Source organism: Gracilinanus agilis, chromosome 1, assembly GCF_016433145.1.
Source record: "Gracilinanus agilis isolate LMUSP501 chromosome 1, AgileGrace, whole genome shotgun sequence".
NCBI classification, from domain to species: Eukaryota; Metazoa; Chordata; class Mammalia; order Didelphimorphia; family Didelphidae; genus Gracilinanus; species Gracilinanus agilis.
Genome location: NC_058130.1, coordinates 275,197,611 through 275,203,610, shown reverse-complemented (window position 1 = coordinate 275,203,610; position 6,000 = coordinate 275,197,611).

Here is a 6,000-nt window from a genome sequence, read left to right as displayed (position 1 = left end):
ACATGAGAAAGTGTTCCAAATCTCTAATAATTAGAGAAATGCAAATCAAAACAACCCTGAGGTATCACCTCACACCTAGCAGATTGGCTAAAATGAAAGAAGGGGAGAGTAATGAATGTTGGAGGGGATGTGACAAAATTGGGACATTAATGCATTGCTGGTGGAGCTGTGAACTGATCCAGCCATTCTGGCTGGCAATTTGGAATCATGCTAAAAGGGCTATAAAAGAATGCCTGCCTTTTGATCCAGCCATACCATTGCTGGGTTTATACCCCAAAGAGATCATAGATAAACAGACTTGTACGAAAATATTCATAGCTGCGCTTTTTGTGGTGGCAACAAATTGGAAAAGGAGGGTATGTCCTTCAATTGGGGAATGGCTGAACAAACTGTGGTATATGCGGGTGATGGAATATTATTGTGCTAAAAGGAATAATAAACTGGAGGAATTCCAGGCGAACTGGAGAGACCTACGGGAACAGATGCAGAGCGAAAGGAGCAGAGCCAGAAGAACTCTGTACACAGAGACTGATATACTGTGGTAAAATTGAATGTAATGGACCTCTGTACCAGCAGCAATACAATGACCCAGGACAATTCTGAGGGATTTATGGTAAAGACGCTACCCACATTCAGAGGAAGGACTGCAGGAGAGGAAACATATAAGAAAAACAACTGCTTGAACGCATGGGTCCGGGTGGACATGATTGAGGGTGTGAACTCGAAACTACCACACCAATGCAACTACCAACAATTTGGAAATTGGTCTTGATCAAGGACACATGACAAAACTAGTGGAAATGCGCATCGGCCATGGGTGGGGTGAGTGGGGGGGGGTGAAGGGGAAAGGAGGAGCATGAATCATGTAACCATGTTAAAAATGAATATTAATAAATGTTAAAAAAAAGAATATCAAGGGAAATAATGAAAAAAAAAACATGAAGGAAGGTGGCTTAGCAGTACCAGATATTAAGTTACTCTATAAAGCAGATGTCATCAAAACAATATGGTACCGGCTAATAAATAGAAGGGAGGATCAGTGGAATAGACTTGGAGTAAGTGATGTCAGCAAGACAGTGTATGATAAACCCAAAGAGCCCAACTTTTGGGACAAAAATCCACTATTTGACAATAACTGCTGGGAAAATTGGAAAACAATATGGGAGAGATTAGGTTTAGATCAACATCTCACACCATACACCAAGATAAATTCAGAATGGGTGAAAGACTTAAATATAAAGAAGGAAATTGTAAGTAAATTGGGTAAACACAGAATAGCATACTTGTCAGATTTATGGGAAAGGAAAGATTTTAAAACCAAACAAGAATTAGAGAAAATTATAAAATGTAAAATAAATAATTTTGATTATATTAAATTAAAAAGTTTTTGTACAAAGAAAAACAATGCTACCAAAATCAGAAGGGAAACAACAAACTGGGAAAAATCTTAATCACAAAAAATTCTGATAGTCTAATTACTCAAATATACAAGGAGCTAAATCAATTGTATAAAAAATCAAGCCATTCCTCAATTAATAAATGGGCAAGGGACATGAATAGGCAATTTTCAGATAAAGAAATAAAATGTTATCAATAACACATGAGAAAGTGTTCCAAATCTCTAATAATTAAAGAAATGCAAATCAAAACAACTCTGAGGTACCACCTCACACCTAGCAGATGTTAATGCACTGCTGGTAGAGTTGTGAACTGATCCAACCATTCTGGATGGCAATTTGGAACTATGCCCAAAGAGCTCTTAAAGAATGCCTGCCCTTTGATCCAGCCATACCATTGCTGGGATTGTACCCCAAAGAGATCATAGATAAACAGACTTGCACAAAAATATTTATAGCTACGCTCTTTGTGGTGGCAAAAAAACTGGAAAGCAAGAGTATGCCCTTCAATTGGGGAATGCCTGAACAAATTGTGGTATATGGTGGTGATGGAATACTATTGTGCTCAAAGGAATAATAAACTGGAGGAATTCCATGTGAACTGGAAAGACCTCCAGGAATTGATGCAGAGTGAAAGGAGCAGAGCCAGAAGAAAATTGTACACAGAGACTGATATACTGTGTTAAAATCGAATGTAATGAAAGTCTGTGCTAGCAGTAATGCAATGACCCAAGACAATTCTGATGGATTTATGGAAAGGAACACTACCCACAATGAGAGGAAGAACTACAGGAGTAGAAACACAGAAGAAAAAACAACTGCTTGGACACTTGGTTTGATGAGGACATGATTCGGGATGTAGACCTGAAAAGACCACACCAATGTAACTATCAATAATGTGTAAATAAGTCTTGACTGACCACACATAATAAAACCAGTGGAAATGTGAATTAGCTACAGCGGAGGGGGGGCAGGGGCTTGAGGGGGTGAAGGGGAAAGTAAAAACATGATTTATGTAATCATGGAAAATTTTTCTAAAAATAAAAAAAATTTAAAAAAAGAATATCTGTGCTGATTAAAAGTAAATTTTTCAAAAAGAATTATAAAGGATTTGTTATTCTCAAGGAATTGCATGCATTCAGTATGTTTTATTCAAATATATCTAGGTGGTATATTAGTCTTCCTAGGGTCATCACTCCATGCATTTCTTCAAGAGATCATAGATTCTTTCTTCAAAGGAAATATGAATATTTTGGGTAACTCTGTGGGTAGCAAGAGAGGCCCCAGAATACCCTCCAGATCTTGTAAAATATATGGGCTTAGTCACTTCCATGCAGGGTTCTGGTAGGAGGTAGGTAAGAGGGGAACAAGATTCTTCAATTTTGAACCATCATCTTGGATTAGACTGCTAGTCGAGGCTGGATCTGACCTTAGCTCAGCATATCAGGTGAAGACTGTTTCAGGGCAGGATATCTTTGAATACTAACTTTATTCTATGTCATCATTGTTGAATCTTTCCTAGATAGAGTGCCCAGTCTGTCCCCACTCCACCTCTGAGACCTAATGCTGGGCTACTCCTCACCAGTGCCATGTCCCTCCCCCCTACCAAATGCCAGTTTGTCCTGCCCCCCTTACCCCACACAGGGGAGGGAGAAAGCACTCCCATTGGGCTACTGAGTGGAGGGGTGGGGGAATTGAGGAATATTCTCAGATAGTGTAGAGAAGGGGAGGGGAGTGGCTCAAGTACTCCATTCCCCTCCAGCCTGTTTTTTTTTTTCCTTTGAGCTACCTACCTTACCTCCTTTGTACTCTCACTGAGCTGCTGGGCAGAGGGGCAGGTGATATGAAACAATGTCATCAGGTGCAGTGGAGAGGGGGAAGAGAGCAAATCTTCCCAAGTATCTCTGCCTTTCTAGTAACCAATGGGGGTTGGTGTGTGGAGGGCAGCCCCGTGCACACAAAGAGTGCTCTAACTACTGTCTGTGGCACCTGTCTTCTGGGTCATCTTCTCCATTTAGAACTATGTGTTAGAGACGGCAAAGAACCATGTAATTGCACTCACCCAGTTATGATCTCACCTCAAAATCACACCCCAATTGAGACCAATCTCCTTTCCTCTTTGGCACAAACCAAAATAGGGATAGGTTCAGGAAGCTATTATATCATCAAGAATAGTTCCTTGACCTACTCAAAGCTAGGGATTAAACTTCACTTTTTGCTTGAAACTCTTTATTCCTACTCTAAACCAATACTAAGGACTAAAGAATGAAAATTATGAATATTACTCTAGGTACTCCAGTATCAAGTGATTTTTGGAAAAAAAAGAGGAAAAGGACCTTTGTTAGCCACCCCTCTGATGTCTGAAGACAAGACCTAAGACAAGAAAAATGAAAATATAATGAAAAATTATATGGTTTAATATATTAACATGCTTGACGAAAACAATTCCACAATAATAGTAGCACCCTGAACTGGGAGACTGTGGATGAGGTGGATTGGAGAAAGAATGAATAATTGAGAGATACTGTAATACTGGAAGGAATCAATCAAGAAATAATTCAAGTGATAGACATAGAATTAGCACTCTTGAGAAATATAAACTACAGAAGAAATCTGAAATTTATTGGAATTTCTTAAAATAATGACTAAGAAATGCTATTTTAATAATTTATTAAACAAACAAAAATTACTACTGAAAAGGGGGAGTGAAAAACAGATAGAATCTAAGGTTACCACTTGCTTAAAACATTACATTTGACACAACAAGAAATAAAATTACAACAATGTAAATATTTTAAGTAGATGGAAAAGTATTTTAGACAGGAAGGAAGATACTAAGGAAATATTCACGATTAAATGAGGTTATCTTGACATGAAAATGGAAAGGTTTCCTTTCTCATATACACAGAAACACACACATTATTGAGTAGGAATTGTAAGGAACATTTATTTTTGTGAGCTTTAGGTGAAAAAAAAATTTAATTGAACATATGCTAAGGCACAAGTAGAAATATTAGATATATGCTTTACATAACACAGTGTAATAAAAATTATAAGCAACAAAAAGATTCAGCGAAATAATTTGTACTTAACTGTAGTCTAAATTCCATTGTCACTTCAAGAGTGAATGGATAGAAGATTAAATCATAAGAATTAAATTTATTTTATAAAAATAAAAAGGGCACTTTTGGGGGGAGAACTGGATCATTCTTTGGGGAAATAATATAACTTTAAACATTTTTACTAATAAAACAGAAATTGGTGATCTCTTAATTAATCATTCAAATAAGGAAACCAAGAAGTCAACAAACTTAAAAATACAAATACACACAAACAATAAGAAATTCTGTAAGTCAAAGGAAAAATTAGAGGAAACTTAGGTGGCATTTGAAGATCCATTATATATGTTCTACTTGTTTCTGATCTATTAGTGAGGATACTGTTCCCTAAAGCAATATGAGATTGTGGAAGGGATATTGGATTGGAATCAGAGAACCTGTATTCAAATTTTTAGCTTTGTTAATTATTAAAGCTTTGCCTCTCATTTAGTAACAATCCCCTTTGGCCTTAGTTTCTTCATTTGAAAAAATTGATTTTTGTTTAGACTTGCTTAAATCTATGACCTTTATTTCACAGATAATTTTATGGGTATAATTTTTAATTTCCTTTTTGATTAATTCTTAGGAAATGAATATATGTGCATATACACATAAATGTATGCATAGTCACACAAAAATATATACACACATTGTTTAAAACTATGTGTGTCAGGGTTAACAGGAAAAGTTGGACTTAACTGCACAAGAGATGACAGGAGAATAACAGGATGGATATGTATTTTTTATTTATGTGCATGTTTATACAAAGCATGTACCCATTGCCAAAGCCTCTGGGTGCATTTGCATAATTAAAAACACCAACATAATCTGCATGCTGAAAACTGGCAATAACGGAATAGTCCCCCAAACATAACATATTCTCCATACCCTCTAGGAAACACTTTCCCAAAAACTCCCATTAACTCAAAGTTGGGGTACATTATTGAGATTTACAGAGGACCCTGAATTTCAGTAGGCTTCTTGCCTTTTGGACCAGTAGCCTCAAGGATTTGGGCTCTAAAAATCTCTTCAAATAAAGGTAGTGAGAGAAAATCTCTACAACTAATCTTTCTTCAGTCCAGCTCAAAGGAAAATGTCACCTCTCTACTTTCTTGATGAAAGCAATACTTTTTTCAAATGTACCCAGAAACACAGGGAGTATGACTATTATATTCCTGTAGTACCAAATATGGCATCCATGGCAAGGGGAATTTCTAAAAGACAGCTGGTGCCAGACATCTGGAGAAAGCCTTCTGCTCTCTATCTGATAAGCAGTCATGGGAAGTTGTAAGCTCCCCAGAAGATTCTCCCCTCTAGCTGTTCTGTGAGCATCCAGTGAAACTCATTTTCAATTTCCACTCTGTACACCTTAATAAAACTCCACTTTACTTCCAAGTCATGCTCAAACTCTTAAATACCTTATTTTCTGGAATAGTACTATTTAAGAACAGGTGCTAGTTTAAACCATGAGGGAACTGTTCAATGGAAAGAGAGGATGAAAGGGT